The following is an 18,787-nucleotide window of genomic DNA, read 5'->3' as shown; positions in this document are numbered from 1 at the left end:
ACTTGCACTGCCCTGACTACCAGGTGTTTTTTTTTATTACTCTCCATGTCTAGTTAACCTACTCTAAACAGCCTAATTTGTCTTTCTCCCCAATGATGCTCCAGTTGGCCTCTTTGAATTTCCGGGAAGGCCCCTGTGACGGACCGACCAGGGACCTCAGGTTGTCCCTCTCCACCAAGAGCGACTTCTCCCGCTAGGACGACAAACCACCGCAATCCGTTGGCAATATCCCGAAGCAAAGTAAAGGGATATCGCTATCTGGTACCCAAATAACCAGGCAAGACTAGTCTTTAGGTACAACAAGAGGAGAACTGATTTATTTTAGACACAGATGGCTGGATATATCCAGCAAAAACCAACCAATCCCGTTCCTGGGATCAAAAATACCCATATTATTACCCCACCCTAAAACATCACTTTTATTAACGTGTTTGTTAAAAGGTATAACCAAAAAAAAGACGTTCCAAAATAATGCCCCAGTGGGGACAAGGGTAAGTTACAACTAAAACCAACCAATCCCGTTCCCAAAAATGGATTTTGGTATCTTTGGTGGTATTTGAAACCTAGACTGTGGTGCTGCAGGGCAATGGTGTAAGCCACTGAACCACTGTGCCACTGTGCTGCCCAGCAAGTTGTAGTAAGAATTACAACAGGTAGGAGATCCAGTAATAGGAGTGGTTCTGAGCGGCAAGGGACATCAATGATTGGTGAGAATAACTGTCAGTCAATTTCTTTGATTGTTCACCTTTGGGAATTGGAGAGAACCGCTGCCCATCATGTGTATGGAATTCTATTGGACTATGTGGGTGATGTCATGCTTAGTTACCTTTAAAGCAATTGGCTGGGTTTGGCAACACATCTAATATATCGGTAACCATTGGATATGATTGTTCCCTCCCCTAATCCGTGATGTCATCAACAAAGGAGATATAAGGCCAAACAGTCTCCATTTTGGAAGCCATTAGCTCAGACCTCTGATGAAGCTCTGAGGAGTGAAACATGCCAGGGGGGGGGCTATTTGTCTGAGTTTTAAATAAGCCGGTGTCACTGGTCATAGTTCAGTTATTCTTGTTGTTAGGACTGCAGCCATCAACAGTATATATTATGTGATACTATTAGTGTTATACGACTGTGGGCATATGCGTAGGATATTTACGGTAGGACTGGTGACACTGGTGTTTTTTAACATCTTTTTTTTGGTTATACCTTTTAACAAACACGTTAATAAAAGTGAATTTTTAGGGTGGGGTAATAATAAGGGTATTTTTGTTCTCGGGAACGGGATTGGTTGGTTTTAGTTGTAATTTACCCTTGTCTCCGCTGGGGCATTATTTTGGAATTATATATCCAGCAAAACACACATTAACATAAAACAAGATACTGGGATACAAACCTCCCCCTTAATCTGCATCCCAGAGACAACAATGGCAGTAAAGGGATTAACAATACAAAAGGATACAGACGCCACTAAAATAAAGAAAACACATTGTCTTGATTAGATTATCTCCCAGACCTTAGTGTGCTGTGTGTAAATGGGTAGGAAATAAGGCAATCATAAAATACACTTTTATTAATAACACACAAAAGGATAACATTAACTGAGGGGTAGGGTGACTCTAGTCCCAAAATGCAGGAACCTCAAATCTGTTTCCGAGCTCCACAGTCTTTAGAGTCTCTTATGATTTGGATAAGGTGGCACTCCTTACCAGGGCCCATAGTCTGTAGAAAGGAGGCTGGCACTCAGTCCCCTCCAGAAGCCCATGGCACGGAAGCTTCCGTGATAGCCTCTTCTTGTCCCTTCTTCAAACACCCATGGTAACTTGTGCATGTTTGGTTGTGTATCAGCTTTATCTGATACTGTTTAGCCTAAAGCAGATAATTGCATGTGAATGAGATTAACAAATATCAGTGATTTCTATGGGAACGGTAATTACAGTGACCTGATGAGGGAGATTGTGTTAATTGCACCAGTACATCAAGTACTTCTGGATTTCCCATGTAAATGCTGAAAGTCTCAGTACTGCCCCTGTGTATTCCATTATCTTTCCGTCACAATCATCAGTCACAATAAGCTTTTCTTCAATACCCCACATAGCTCATAGCATGCCCTCCAGTACTCTAACACAAGCTTTCATTGTTCTTTAAACATAAGGTTTGTGAATTCATCTTCCACCAAACGTTATTTTTAACAAAAACGGACACATTTATTTAGTTTATTTTAGTGCAGAAAATGTACTGTTGTGGGGTGGATTGGAGGAGCTGTAGTGACTACTGTAGCGGATTACAGAGACTGCAGCAGACATATTTTCCCCTGCTCCTAAGTAGAGTTTAGTTGATGAAGACAGTTGGCCCATTTATGCTACCAGCCAAACCTGTAATTTGTGTTTTCTACTATCTTTCTATCTATTATTTATTATTATTATTATTATTTATGTCTCTTATTTTTCATTGATAAATAAATATTGGTGTCAAAACCAGGCATCTTATTGGGTTTGTGCACAGGGCGACTGTCTTTCAGTTGTTTACAATTTAAAACCTGTTCCTGAGTAGTTTAAGACAGGCGCCCATTTACATAGAAACATAGAAATAAGTGACGGCAGATAAGAACCATTCAGCCCATCCAGTCTGCCCAACCTCTGAAAACGTTCCTTAGTCCCTGACCTTATCTGAAATCTAGCTTAGCCTTATGCCTATCCCATGCTTGCCTGAATGCCTTCACAATATCAACATCTACCACTTCTGCAGGAAGGCTATTCCATACACCCAATACCCTTTCAATAAAGTAATATTTCTTGATGGTACTTTTCAACCTTTGCCCCTCTAACTTAAGACTATGTCCACTTGTTGTGGTCATATTTCTCCTTTTAAATAAACTCTATTCCTTTATTTTGTTGATTCCCTTTAAGTATTTAAATGTTTCTATAATATCTCCCCTGTCACGTCTTTCTTCCAGGCTATATATATGTTAAGATCCTTTAACCCCTTAACGACAAAGCCCGTACATGTACGGGCTGCTGTTGAACAGTTGCATCGCCGCGGTAAATTGCATTGGTTGGCTTCAAAGATGCCCGAAATAGCACATGGGGCAGAATGAGCTTTGGGGGAAAATTGGTTTTGAAATAGCAAATAGCTACTTGTACTTATTGCCCTATAATGTGCAGAAAAAAGCAAAAAAAAAAACCCATACAAACATTGGGTATTTCAAGACAAATAGTAGAATCTATTTAGCAGGGTTTTCCATTAGTTTTTGCAGTGAGTAAAAGTTTGGTTTTTTTCAAAAGTGAGAAAAAGGTCATTTTTTAACAAAAAAATCACCATATTTTATCATTTTTTTATAGTAACTTAGATGATCTGATAAAAATAATGGGATCTAAAGAAAGCCCTGTTTGTTCTGAAAAACCCCCCAATATATATAATATGTGTGGGAGCATGAAATGAGAAAGAAGAAAATCACAGCTAAACAGAACTGAAAAAACACACTGAAAAATGTTAAAAGAGCTATTGTCCCAAAATGTACTACGAGTAAGAAACAGTCTTGTCATTAAGGGGTTAACCTGTCCTGGTAAGGTTTATCTTGTAATCCATAAACCATTTTAGTAGCCCTTCTCTGAACTTTCTCCAACATTTCTATATCCTTCTGGAGATCCGGTCTCCAGTACTGTGCACAATACTTCAAGTGAGGTCTCACTAGTGATCTGTACAACGGCATGAGCTCTTCCCTCTTTCTACTGCTAATACCTCTCGCCATACAACCAAAAATAGTACCAGCCAAACCTGCAATTCATGGACAAGTTATTTTTTATTATCTTTCTATCATATCATCCATTATTCCTCATTAATAAATATTCGTGACAAAACCAGGCATTTTACGGCCTGCGCACAATTCTATAATATTGAGAAAATATAGTCCTGCTCCACAGGTCTGCCTACCCAGCCCCAGTGCTCTACTACTACTACTACGACTACTGCTGCAGCTGCTGCACCCCTTTGACCGTCCTTACTCTGGGAGAACTTTTTTAAATTTCTATAATGAAAGGAGAGTCCAGAAGGTGTCAGAGACCTCCGCCTATGAGGATGACCCCCAGATGTTGTTTCTGAATACAAAAAAAACCCACAGAATTTTATCCAAACCAGATACGTTGCCCGAAAACAAACGCAGGAAAAAGAAACCAAAAATTTTGTCCCAAGCAAATTTTGCTCACTATGCACAGGACTAATAAACATATGGCAGAACCTTTTTAATCTCCCGACCACACAGTGGTAAAACTAAATGGCAATATACTACACACAAAAAAAATGTTTTTCTTGCTTTATAGGAAAAGTATAAAATATTCTTACCTCCTGCCTTGATCCAATGTTTGCATTTGTATAAAGTACACGTTTTGAAGAGCTACTTCCTAGATGAACCAGTACAGCAAGGAAGATATCCAACAGGTATCTGCAGCTAGACCACGCCCAGCAGATATCCAGCACAGAGCAATAAAAGTTACATTTAAAGTGCAGAATGAGTCCTAATTAAATATTCAGTTGCATAGTGCAAAGACAATGTGACCCTTCAAACCTTGCAAAATATGAAAAGTAATGCCCTGCAATCTGTGGAATGTATAACCGAGAAGTCGTTACAATGGATACATATTTTTAAACTGTAATGCAAGTAATTACTTTTTTGTTGATAAAATACATTGATAATAAATGTTAACACAATAATAAAGAAAACCTTATTGCAACATGACACAGACTCATCTTATAGCATACGTATTGTCAACGTGAAGGTGGAGATATTCCTTTTAGTTATGTATGCAATAAAAATTAAAACCCCACTGTCGAATTCAGAATAAATCCCTGGATCAACGTTCTGTCCCTATTAATCTAATATCCATAACTTGTAATATTATTGCTTTCAAGAAACACGTCCAGGCTCCTTTTTGAACTCTTTTATGGAGTTTACCATTACCACTTCCTCTGGGAGAGCGTTCCATAATCTCACCGCTCTTACTGTAAAGAACCCCCGTCTGTGCTGGTGTAGAAACCTTCTTTCCTCCAGCCGTAGAGGATGTCCCCTTGTTATAGATACAGTCCTGGGTATAAATAGGTCCTGGGAGTGATCTCTGTACTGCCCACTTATATATTTATACATAGTTATTAAGACCCCCTAAGCCGTCTTTTTTCCAAACTAAATAACCCTAATTCTGATAATCTTTCTGGGTACTGTAGTCCTCCCATTCCCCTTATTACTCTGGTTGCCCGTCTTTGAACCCTCTCCAGCTCCACTATATCTTTCTTGTACACTGGTGCCCAGTACTGTACACAGTATTCCATGTGTGGTCTGACTAGTGACTTGTACAGTGGTAGAATTATTTCCTTGTCGTGGGCATCTATGCCCCGTTTGATGCAGCCCATGATTTTATTTGCCTTAGCAGCAGCTGCCTGACACTGGTTGCTACAGGTAAATTTACTGTTAACTAAAACTCCTATGTCCTTTTCCATGTCAGTCATCCCCAGTGTTTTCCCATTTAATACATATTCCCAGCCTGGATTTTTCTTCCCCATGTGCATAACCTTACATTTATCTGTGTTGAACCTCATCTGCCACATCCCAGCCCAAGCCTCCAACCTATGCAGATCCATTTGTAATCGTGCACTGTCCTCTATTGTGTTAACCACGTTACAGAGCTTAGTATCGTCTGCAAAGATTGATACTTTACTATACAATCCCTCTTAGACTACATAAACTCATATACATGTAATGTGGATGTAATACTTATACTTTTCCCTTATGATAATCACGCTCTGGGTAATACTCTAAAAGAGTTTGGGCTCTGTGAGTGTATATATCACCAATATTTATTCACATATTATTTGTGAAACATATTGCACTATTCTGTTGTGTTATATTTTTACCCATATGAGAGCGTGATTACCATAAGGGAAAGGTATAAACTCTTATTTCTTTATTTGCTCCACCTATTTCTGTTTGTTTATTGGACACATTTATTTGTTTTTGACTTGCAAGCACGTATTGTTTTTGTATTCTTATTTAGTGAATTGTTTGTTGAGAAATTCACAGGTGTTGTAGCATTCATTTGGGTTAACGGTCACACAAATTACTTTTTTTGTTTACTTATTTTTAAAAGACAATAATACATTTTGTGGTTAAGTATCTACTCTTTTTTTCTCTCCATTTTACATGGTGTGAATTTCATGTAGACCACCAGTATCTCTCTTCTAAACTTAAATTTCCTATCCCTAACCTACAAAAAATTTTGTAACAGCAGTTGAATGATGAAAACAGAAGAAAATATTTTAACTTAATTGGGTATTAAAAACACGTACAAATAGATATCAGCATGAGGAGAGCATCCCGAAATCCATGTGTCCATTGACCTATCCCTGTTGCTGACTCTTCTTATCTACGTCGTGCTACTATGCCTGCTTTTCATTTATTGCATGTTGTTGGATCTCCATGTCGATGGATATACTATATGAGTTCTGTTAGTCAAGCAAGTGTTCTTTGTCATGAATATCTTTGGGTGGTTTGTGGTCAGGGGAGACCTGGCATCATCTAACCCATGGGTAAGTTAAGCCAAGTGGCCTGCCCCCAGTAACTAACACAAACACTAACATACACAAAGACTTACCAGCACATATACTAACACACTCTTACATACCCTTACTCTAACACACAAACTCACTCACCTTACACTTCTACTGCTGTGCCATTGCATTAAGTGACCCCTGCCTCTGTGAATAGGCTGTCTCAATTAGGCTCAAGCCCTCTTAAAAGGATCTGGACTGGCTCAAGAGGCAATTGTTTTCCTACCCACCCTTCTTTGTGCTAAATAAGTAGTCTGTGGACCCCTAAACATCTCTGATGGAAAGGAGCGTAGAGTGTATACTTTGGGGTCTAGTCTTACTATAAATGTCAATGAATTTATCAAATGAACATCCTAGCGGAGAAATGCAGTCAAAAATATCTCTGCATAAGAAAATGGCTATAGAGGAGTTTGCAGTCCTGTGGGGAAGAACCTTATACGCTGGATGTCAAACGTTACCCTAGATAAAGACGATAGGAATTCTACTTAACATATCCAAAAAGTAAGGCTGGTTTATCAAAACATTAGTACCAATAGGTAGTTGGGGCAAGAGTTCCCATCAGGTAGTTTTTTTTAGGGATATTATTATGAAAGTTATGTTTTAGATGCTGTTGTTTTTCTCTTGCTGGTGTTAAGGTGATTAGAGGAAGTAAATTCAAATTTGTTGTTAAATAAGAGACAATCAGTTGTTTGTTCTGCAAATGAGGTTTAAGTGTTTTGCAATAACTACCCTTTGATCAATTTTAATAATCACGCGTGGATCTCCACCATCGGTGGATGTCAGATAAACATCAAGCAGGAAGTAAAAGGTGTCTTTACCAAACTTGATACATTTCCACTCAGTTTCAATTTTACGAAAGCATATTTATCTATACCTACAGTCTAAAGATTTGATTCTCAGACACGACCTTCATCTATCTTCTCTAGCATGGCTCTTCTGTGCTCAGTTTTAGCTCTTGCAGTTATTTCTCCAGTCCTAATCTCTGGGAACTCTGAAATGGTGAGTGTCCATTGGTGATATTTGGTCTTATTACTTTTTTTACATTGATTACATTTTTTTAGATACTTTTTGTACTTGTTTTCATCTTTCATATGATTGTGGGGCAGGTAATTAAAACCTCTTTATACAAATGTATACCAACTCATTTTAGTTTTATGACCACCATCTCATTTTTTTTTTATGTATTCTATCTATTTTTAGGCACAGTTTGAAAACTTTATACTTCGGTTTAACAAGACCTATAAGAACGAAGAAGGTGGGATCTCTAGCAAAAATAACTTTAGTGTATTTCAAGTCATGTAAATTTTTAAATTATTTGTTTTGTAAAATCCAGATTACACTTTATTTCAGTAGTACATACCATTCTTAAGAAATATTTGTCTCTACATTGCCATAAAGGAATCTCCATCTTTCTTCTTCAGCATATCTGCAATATATATGCAATGAGTTTTCCATTCATTCGGTTTCTGTATATTTGTTGTGGACAGAGCTGGATAGAGAACTCGGAGCATGCTGTCCTTATATATGTTTCTAGTGACATTATTACTATGCTATTTGACTGGACATGCTCTCCAAGTCGAACAGCGCTTCGCATGCTACTCTTTATAGTTGTATATAGAGAATTACGACCTTAATGACTGCATGGTTCTTCACCGCAGAGTTTAAAGATCGACTGCTTATTTTTTCAAAAAACATGGAAAAGGCCCGACTCCTGCAGAAGACTGAACTTGGTACAGCAAAGTATGGGGTGACCAAGTTTAGTGATCTCACAGGTATAATGAAAACCTTATCATTCTTCAGTCCGCTCTTTAATTCTTTAGTTATAATCGTCTTGTCATCTACTGATCCTCATTTTTTTACTTTAGTCATTTCAACCATCTGTATCTGGAACCTTTCTTCTGGTGCCATTTATCTATTGACTTATTCATTACATTCGTTCCATTATACTTATTGAAACTGTCCCGTAGATGAAGAATTTAGTAGCTATCATTTGGGCACAAAGGTTCCTATGTCGCCCTCATTGGAAAGTACCAAACAAAAGGCATCCCCTCCAAAGACTTGCGACTGGCGTAAAAAAGGGGTTATTTCAAAAGTCAAGGATCAGGTAAGAAACAGTTCAACACAGGCTATGATAATTACCTGCATTTTTCACTAAACAGATATGACGTGGTGTTTCAAACAAACAATACATGGTTTAACAATAAACTGCTCAGGCACATTTTTGGCTCCTTCCTTTTTGGATAACGAAAATTTTTTGACACCCATCAAATTTTTAAATTCATAAAAATCTAAATAAAATACAAGACACAAAACAACCCTTTTCCCTCATATTGTGTTTCAAGCACTAGGCACCACTACTTGCATTGTGGATGATGCTAAATGAAGCTATTTCATCTTTTCTGTCTTTTTTCCCACTTATTCAGAGGCGTTTTTAGCAGTTGATATTATTTGTTTTATTATTACATGTATAGCGTTACATTAAATTGTATATATACACATATTTCATTACAAGTAACACACGTGCACAGCACTGTTATAACGAATAGGATAAGAATGTGTAAAGGTTTAAAATGTATATACAAAAAACTGTCTGCACTTCTCACCCTTGGCGACAAATATATAAACATAATATAAATGAGAGGTTTTGGTTATATGAATTGGCCAAAGCTTAATTAAGCTCACCCGCCACGTCAAGGCACATAAAGGTTATATTTTTCTTGGATGAGCTTTTAGTTCATATTAATTGGATCTTGACACACTTTTATAGCTAGTTTAGCCTAATTGGACCGTCTTGTTTAATTACTTTGGTCTGGTCCGGAGATTGGCTTTGATCTTCTTAAATGAACAATGAACAAGAGTAATTAGTGCATGTTACTTGACTATGTGCTATGTTAAGTTGAATCGCTGACTAGTGGGAAATCAATTTTTGCTTGCTCCTTTTTTTTCTTCAAAATGTATAAACTAGATTTAATTAGACCCAATGTGTCTAATAGACCCCACGTCAAACAAAACCAATCTGAACAGCAGAAAAGTAAAAGTGAAAATGTTCCCTGTTTACCCACACCTAACTTACACCACCCAACTCATCTCCAACTTCTATCCAGATCTACCCCTTCTCTGCCACCACTAACTGCCCCATCCTTAGCTAGCCTGCAGTCTTACAGCCGATAAAACTTTTTTGAGACGGCAGATCATTCCTTTTCAGAGAACATTATATAAAAGATTCCAAATGGTGGCATATTTGACTGAAGGATCTGGTAATCTTTATTTCATGGTACCACTATTAATAAGAATCTAGACAATTGCAATGTGACCATGTAATATTACCATAATTTGGTTCAAATTGCATGCTAATTTAGCGACTGTTTTTTCTCCAGGATCAGTGTTATTCATGCTGGGCTTTTGCTGCTGTTGCTAACATAGAAGCACAATTAGGAATTTTGGGAGATCTTGGAAAGGAATTATCAGAACAGCGTAAGTTGATCCATCACGCTTCAAGTTACCCCATTTATATAGTCTTTCTCCCTCCATCATCTTCATTTTAATTTTTTCACTTTTTTTCTAGAACTTGTAGACTGTAATACTTGCAAGAATAGTTGTGAAGGAAGTTTTCCATGGGATGCTTTTATAACGGTTCTAGAGCAAGGTAGGACAATTATAATAGTTTGCTTTCTGCTATGGCAGCATCAACTATTACCGTATACTTCATTATCTGAATTTCTACTCAAAACTTAAAGGGATGGTAATGCTCTTTTCTAAGGCAGCGAACTATATTTGCCTCCCAGCACTCAAGCTTTGAAAATGTGAATTAAATTGTGTTTGTGTAACTCAACCCCCATCTCCTAGGAATAGCATGCTTTCTCTCCTGGAATTACATTTTGCTTTAACTAAAAACATTTTCTAACAGTTGCATGAACATGGCACACAAGGGATCCAGGCTACATGGACATTCAAACAGGTTGGGGTGATAGGGGGTCTAGGAATTTAAAATAGAAACATAGAATTTGATGGCAGATAAGAACCTTTCGGCACATCTAGTCTGCCCATTTTCCCGGTGGAAACACTGACATCTTAATCAGCACTTGGTCTTGTCATTTTTACTTATCGATTGACTGTTTTCTGTGTTATTTTGTCTTTGTTCTCTCTCTGTTTTTATGTATTCATGTTTCTTAAATTCATACCCACAAGACTGGATAGTATACTTTGTGCATGTTGCCTCCAGGTCGTCTTTTTGTCTGCTTTTTTTCACTATGCCATCTGGCTGGGATTGCCCCATGGGTTGAATGTTGCCAGCCTTCCCCTGCTGGTACATCAGGATAGCTAATTTTTCCTCAAAGTTTAAGTAAAAAAAAAAAAAAAGAAACAATAAAGAAAAAAGCAGAGTGCATAGTGGTAATTATGCAGCCGCTATACTTGAATCAAACTGACCTCTGATTTTTCTTCTTAGGGGGTCTAGCTAGTGAAGCCGCATACCCCTACACAGCGAAGAAAGGATCGTGTAAAACAGTTTCGGGACCTAAAGCTTCAATCACTGGATTTAAAATGATTGCTCGGCATGAGGAAGGTAAAGAGATTCATTGGTTGAATTTGCAAGTTTGAGATTAGTATTAAACATATTAAAAAGCGTGATCTACGCGTGTCATTATTTATTAATTAAAAATACTTCTTTGTATCGTAAATTGGTCATCTTGAGATGAAAACGGCTGGTTGGAAAAGTAGTCTTTTCATGACTCTGCTCCTGTGCTCTTACTCTCATTATTACCTAGTAATCTACAGATAAGAAAGTGTCATATCATCGGCACACACTTGGCATTCTCCTAGCCTAATCTCATATCTACTTTCTCACTTACAGCAATGACTGCTCATCTTGCACACTCAGGAACTCTGACAGTGGTCATTAATAAAGCGCTACTCAAGGTGAGCATTAAGCTAAGTAATATAATAGACATCTGCCCAACGCCTCCTTGCTCTTCACAGTCAGAACTTTGTACATTTTACAGTCGTACACTGGAGGAATCATAGACCAGAAAGAAAAGTGTGACCCAACTCGGGTAGATCATGTGGTTTTAATTGTTGGATATTCCAAAGGTAAGAGGACTGCAATATTACTGAACATTGGAATCAAAGTCAAGTTGGCATGCGTCCTTTGGCTCAGACTGGCCATCTGGCACGCTGAGCAAATGCCCAGTGCAATGCTAGCTGGCTGTGCTACACACACACACACACACACACACTGATATGTCATCAGGCAGCCACTGGACCCAAAGTGTCCTAGCAAAACCTCTGCATGGTCAAAAAGAAATGCCTACTTTGCTAAACTATAGTCAAAATAATACTGTACATGTTTGGCGTGCTGCACAATGAAAACAGACATAAATGGCACAGCAACTAAATTTTTACCCGATTTCCTATTTAGAAATGCCAAAGCCCTACTGGATCCTGAAGAATAGCTGGGGAGAGAACTGGGGAGAAAATGTAAGGCTTTATTTCTTGTGCATTTTATGAAGTGTCATATTTTGGTTGAGCTACAAGGGAGAACTCTGATCTCCCCAACTGCCCTGCCGCTGGGGCTGCCACCATCATTAGCCTAAGCCAGAATACATTGTTGGTATTCACTATATGTGCCCAATATTATATTTCATGAATGGAATAAATTTCAACAATGCCTATGGTAACAAAATAAACCTATAGACACCTAGGATACACACATGAGATTCATTCCTATGATAATAAGAGAGAATGTTGGCAAGGGTGCCAGAAAAATGGACCCCATTTGCCCCCTGTAATGCTGCAGACTGTTCTGCCACCTTGGGTCTAGTCAGTGTAGGACAGTGTAACCCATCTGTAGTTAAATAGATCACCGTCTTTCTCAGGCAAGTTAGAGGACATAGCTCATAATCTGAAAAGCTTCCTCAAAATATAAAGTGCATTTCAGAGATTTCATCCCTTTAAGAGTTTTTTTTTTTAATTTACTACTTATTTTCCTCTCACTTAATAACGTGCATGCATGAATAAACCAACCCATGTGTAGAGATGGTAATGAAATATTTTTGATGAGGTGTTTTATATAACAACACATCTCCTCCTTTATTTTAAACAACTCTTTTTTTGTCTGTTTTTTTCCAGGGCTATGTCAGACTACAATGGGGTAAAAACATGTGTGGAATCACCACATACCCCATGACTGCTACATTTGACAAGAAAAAAAGACCACAATGTCCTCCATAACAACTCGACCGCTCTTTTCCCCTCTTCTCCTTTATTTGCGAATGACCACTGTGTATAGTAATTTCAGTAGTTGTTATGACTCGCTTAGTATCCTCTGAAGTTGAAATGTATAATTCTACTCATTTTGTTATTCTATTGTTTTTCTTATGTTTTTTTGTAAACTGAGTACCTGTATTCATTGTACTTTACATGAGAGAACATGAGAATGGGCGCTATTCGTGGAATATGAAGGGTTTTTTTCACATAGAGGAACCATATAAACCATATAAACCATATATTTTTCACCATATAAATAAATGTTGAAAAAAAGATTGTATACTGTTGTCTCTATTCTTTGCCATGAGAGTCTTCAAAACCATCATATATTTCTTTATTATTTCATGATTTTGTTTTAAAAAAAAAACAGAATACAGAGAATAAAAGAGTGGTTGCACGGGTTGCGAAAGATCTTTTTCGAGTTTTTGGGTATGGTATTTTCTCTGAAAACTTGACCGTGGGGAATAATAAGTTTAGTTCCAACATAATAATAGGAGCGTTTTCATCTTCAAGTATTTCACTCAACTCTTTACCTGATGTGAAAGCCGGTATTACCAACATATCTAGGACAAGCAGGCTGTCAGGAGCAGGAAATGTGTCACTAAACAGAATGGTATCATTGGGTGTGGTATAATTACATTTTAACTATAATCAGTCCACTATAAAAAAATTGAGCAACTCGTCTCCCAGCATGAGCTTAACCATTATGTGGCTTTAAACACCTTTTTTTTCATACAATAGACACCTCTAAACAATATATATATATATGTGTGAATATGAGACCAGTATGTACTTCCCTTTCCTGCATGTTTAGGTGTGAATTTTTTTTACATTAGAAGCTAACACCAAGCCCATTATTATCTATAATATATATATATATATATATATATATATATATATATATATATATATATATATATATATATATATATATAATGTTATGTCAAAATCAACTTTTTGGAGTATAGGCTTGATACCATTGCTTTGATAGCATGTTAATAGCGTGTATGTTGCTGTTACACATGCTTGATGTTTAGGTTTAAGACATTTTTGACACTCTGTCCACTCATGCTACTTCACCATAATCTATAACCTTCTCAACTTTGGAGCTCAAAGTCATGTCTGCATGGGGGTTCCTTCACCCCCTCCACAAGAGACATAATGCAATTATTTGTTAATCGACAGGGAGGTGGATAGCAATACTTACTGTAAAGCAGTCAGAACATAAGAAGATAGGGAAAGGGTTATAGGGTAAATTTAATCAGCATTACTGTATTTGTGTAACATCTGTAGGTGTAGTCCTCAATTCACCTCAGGAAGCCATATAGAGTCACATTCTTGGCTTTCAAGCAACCATTATTATTATTATTTATTGTTTTATATAGCGCCATCAAATTCCGTAGCGCTGTACAATGGGTAGACAGGACATAACAAGTAGTATGTAACGTAACAGTATGACTAACAGAGACAACAGGTGAGGAGGGCCCTGCTCAAACGAGCTTACAGTCTACAGATAGCTGGGACACCTTTTTATAAACAATAATAAAAGAAGTAAATGAGAATGTAGACCAAGACATATCAAGGTGTAACATTTGGCACTCATAACAGACCAGTAGTAAAACCTATGACATGAATGGTTTTACTATATGGAGAAAGGGACGATGTTAAAATAGTGGAATAGCTTGACAATTTGATTCTGAACACAGCACAGTTCATTCATACACACCATTTCAGAAGCGTGTTTTTTAAGTATGGTTTTCTGTGAAAAATGCTTATAATTATACCAGGGCCATTTTTATTTAGCTTTTACTACCAGTAAAATCAGAATGCATAAAGGGTTACCCCCTAAGGAGATATGACTTGATGAGTTACCTTTCAGAAATGTATTTTACAGTTTATCCATCTTTCTATATAACTCTATAGCGGTCTAACGCTTTAAATACCTGCATCTTGGTTGTAAGTTTTGTGGTTATGGGTTATACCCAGCAACCATTTTCTTGTTAGTTTCAATTTCACAATCTTCACATAGCCGTAAGCACATACATTTTAAAATCATTTGTGGTCTTCATCTGAGTTTTCCAGCATGTCTGTCCTGTGTTTCATTGCTACTCTGATGGCCCTTTTGTCAGTTACCGTCTCTGACTTGGTGAGTGAACTTCCACATTCATAATCATTATAATATATCGCCACTAAATTGTTGCCGCTGTATAAATAAAAGATAATAATAATGGAATGCATATTGTGCATATTATCGTTACCACCATTCTGATTCTCTTATACACTTTCTTTATTAATAATTCCTTTCTTTTTTAGACTGAGTTTAAGAAATTTATTGTTCAGTTTAACAAGAGCTACAAGAGCAAAGAAGGTAAGATTTTTTGGAAGAACAATAATTACGGTCTATAGTAGTCTATACGGTAGTCTTTTACTAATTGCTCCAAATTACTCTAATGTAAACCCGAATACTGATTATCTTAATTTTTCATATTTAAACAGCAAGTTCAACTTTGATATACTCATGAGAAAAGCCCCAGTTGGTTTTCTTAGATATTAAATTAGAGTAGAGTCTAAATGATCCTTTAAATTTGCCCATTGAGCCCCAGGCTAAGGTGTGTATAAAACCCTGAGCCTTTACTGGTGTTTTAATTTATTTCCTACGCACAGCCACAGACCTTACACCTTCTCCATCTGTTCTCCAAGGTAAAGGGTTGCAGAACTTGAGGCTTACAAATTGCAGGTAGACCCTTGGAGACCCCATAGTCATAGAGTCCCATCATTGTCATTTTCTATTGGGACTGTACAAGGACCAGCAGATTCACAAAGTATCATCCTATTTCATATTCATAATGACTATAATGAAAATTACTAATTTGTGAATATATAAAGGTTTACATGTATTTGTCCTTATACTTGGACAAATTGAACAATTGTACTCAATATTCAGTTTAAATCCAGAATGGTGCAATGTCAGTATGGCCATGATATTAATATCATGATATTAGGCATGATATTAAAGGCCACTGTGACAAATGTATTTTATGGCAAACTGTAATAAACATGATAAACTGATAAAAAGGTGTTAGCTTAAATGTGCTGACGCGACCTTGATGACTGGCGCAACATTCCCCATAGCACACAACTTGCCAATCACTCTTACTTTTTGTAAACTTTTAGTAGATCATATCTTTTCAATACCTAAATGTTTTAGTAAAGTGGCCATTTTTCATGTTCACTCATGTTTTAGTTTATGGTGGTTTCATTTTTAAGTTCCATTTAATCAAACATTCTCATTGTTGTCCATTTTACATAATTCAGTTTTTATTTTTTTTGCATGGTTGTATTATCAGATGTTGGTATTTCAGTATTTTTGTATTTTCCTAATATTACATTTTATGTATTAATAATTTATAATATTAATGATAAGTTAATGATCAAACTGTGGTTGCCACTATAAGGATGTGACGATTTGTCATAGGCGAACTGACAGATATTTTTCATTTTTAATGGGTTGCGCCCCATGGAATGTATTTTCATGATTGGTATGTTACTCTGATTATACATGCATGTCTTATATATTTGATATAATCTGCTTAATTATATTGTATAAGCTTATTAAAATAATTAATATAAAATTACAGTCCTACCACTTTCAAAACAGAGAAACTGAGACACTCGGTCAGATTGTTATGGTCAAACTGGGACTTTTGTTTACTATGGTAATTCTTTAAAAGTGTGGTATATCTCAATAAGTATAGTTTTCTTTATGCCAGAGTTTCAAAGAAGACTGCACATATTCTCTAAAAACATGAAGGAGGCAAGACATCTCCAGAAATTGGAGCTTGGTACAGCAAAATATGGGGTGACCAAGTTTAGTGACCTCACAGGTATGACATTACTACCATAACTAAACCAAATTGCTCTGTCACCTTGAGTTCAGTTCTCTTGTAATACCTGTGAGATCTCCTGCATGCTATGTATGTATTCTGAATTAAATCCTGTGGACTCATAATAGTAACAACAACGCCCTTTATTAAGTCTGTGTGTCCCTTTGGTTGCCTTTGACCCCACTCATGTTTTTCATATGCCTATATACAGATGAAGAATTTAATATCAATAATAGTCCAGTAGAAGTTTCTTCACCACCCTCAATGAAAAACATAACAATAAATGCAACAATCCCTCGAACATGCGACTGGCGTAAGAGCGGAGTGATTTCACAGGTCAAAAACCAGGTGAGAAGTGTCTTTGCTATTAAATATGTGATGTAGCTTCTATTGTGATGGACATATTGTACTGATTTGTCATCATATGTTGCAAGCACGTCTTTTGATTTGATGGATTAATAGAACTTGAGCTGTAGGAAAAATGAAAAATAACATAAAGATAAGATTTAGTTTTCAATGATAGGATCAAAGGTTTACTTTAAAGCAGTAAGCAGGTTCTAAAATGTATTAATCCAAATTAACTAATTCTATCTGTTAAAGCTGGCGAATTACGCAATAGAATTACAAATGTTATGCATTCAGGTCAGATGCCTGTTTTGCATAAGGTTAATTTGTAGTAATGTATAATAATCCATAACTAGTAAATATACTGTCCATTATGTAAAAATAAAGGCATCTGATTTGCCTAGTCATAATCAAATGATGATTACTCTCCTAAAAAAATACAATAGGTGTTGTTTTTTTTAATCTTTTGTTTGCTTTATAATTTAAAGAATATTATCGTCTTTGGCATGTAGTAGGACAACATTCTTTGGGCAGTTAGTAGTAAATTAAGTGCTGGGCTTCTGAAGGCCATTGGCATAGTTTGGAAACCTGCCTCTGCTGTCTGTTCCAGACACTCACGGTGTGGCTAGCCTTTACCCGCCTAACTCTTCTACTCACAAAAGGTACTAATTACTGTCATAACTCCAGGGATTAAGATGTGCGTCATCTTGGGCATTTGCAGTCGTTGGCAACATTGAAGCAATGTGGGGCATCAATAGACAGCCTAAAAATTTATCAGTGCAACGTAAGTCTATTATTCTCTTTTTAAACATATTGCATCAACACATGTTGATAAGCATATTGCAGCACATCTATGTTTAATGTTCCTTAAGAGGCAATAGATTTGTACATTTTGTAGGTAATATTTGTACAATTACTGTATATCTAACCCTTTCTTGTAATATAATTGTCTCTCTTTGGGTATTTCAATTTTGTTTGTAGAGGTCATAGACTGCAATAAATGTGGTGATGGTTGTAGAAGAGGCTACCAGTGGTATGCATTTCGGACTGTCTTGGAGCAAGGTAATAAAACATACTTTGCTTGGTTTAACGACCCATTTTAAATCCAGACTTTTGTTGAAAATGAAGATCACATGCCAAAATCATATTCCCAGAATTAAAATCACAAAAACATTCACTAACTGTTTTAATGTATGTACAGATTTACTAAACATATCTCATAATCACAGCCGAATGTGCACTAGTCTCAGTGGCCTAACTACTGAAACCACTTATTCCTGTCTCCTCGTGCCTGTCTCTCCCCATCCCTTCAAATTTGTTCAGAAAGGCCCCTTCTGACCTGGACCGTGACCATCCAGGCTGGAAGGGCCCTTTCTAAACAATTTTAAGCCAGCACAGAGAGAGACAGGCACACAGTGGGGTCACGTTATATCACTGTGTGCGAGCCGCCATACTGACAGCTGTAGGAAAGGTACGGAGGTGTGGGTGAGAGGGAGGGTTATGTATGTGACCATGAATGTCTGTCTATAAGTGTATGTGAGCATACCTGTCTATGTATAAGCTTATCTGAGCATGTATGTCTATGTATAAGTGTATCTGACCATAATATGATTCAACCTGTGGCAAATACACAATGCAAATACTAAATAAACCAAATAAACACACGGCCCTCAACATGAACCAAATATAACTGAACCTTA

Source organism: Sceloporus occidentalis, unplaced genomic scaffold, assembly GCF_023333645.1.
Source record: "Sceloporus occidentalis isolate IW3139 unplaced genomic scaffold, rSceOcc1.0.p SCAF_32, whole genome shotgun sequence".
NCBI classification, from domain to species: Eukaryota; Metazoa; Chordata; class Lepidosauria; order Squamata; family Phrynosomatidae; genus Sceloporus; species Sceloporus occidentalis.
This window is presented reverse-complemented; position numbering follows the sequence as displayed.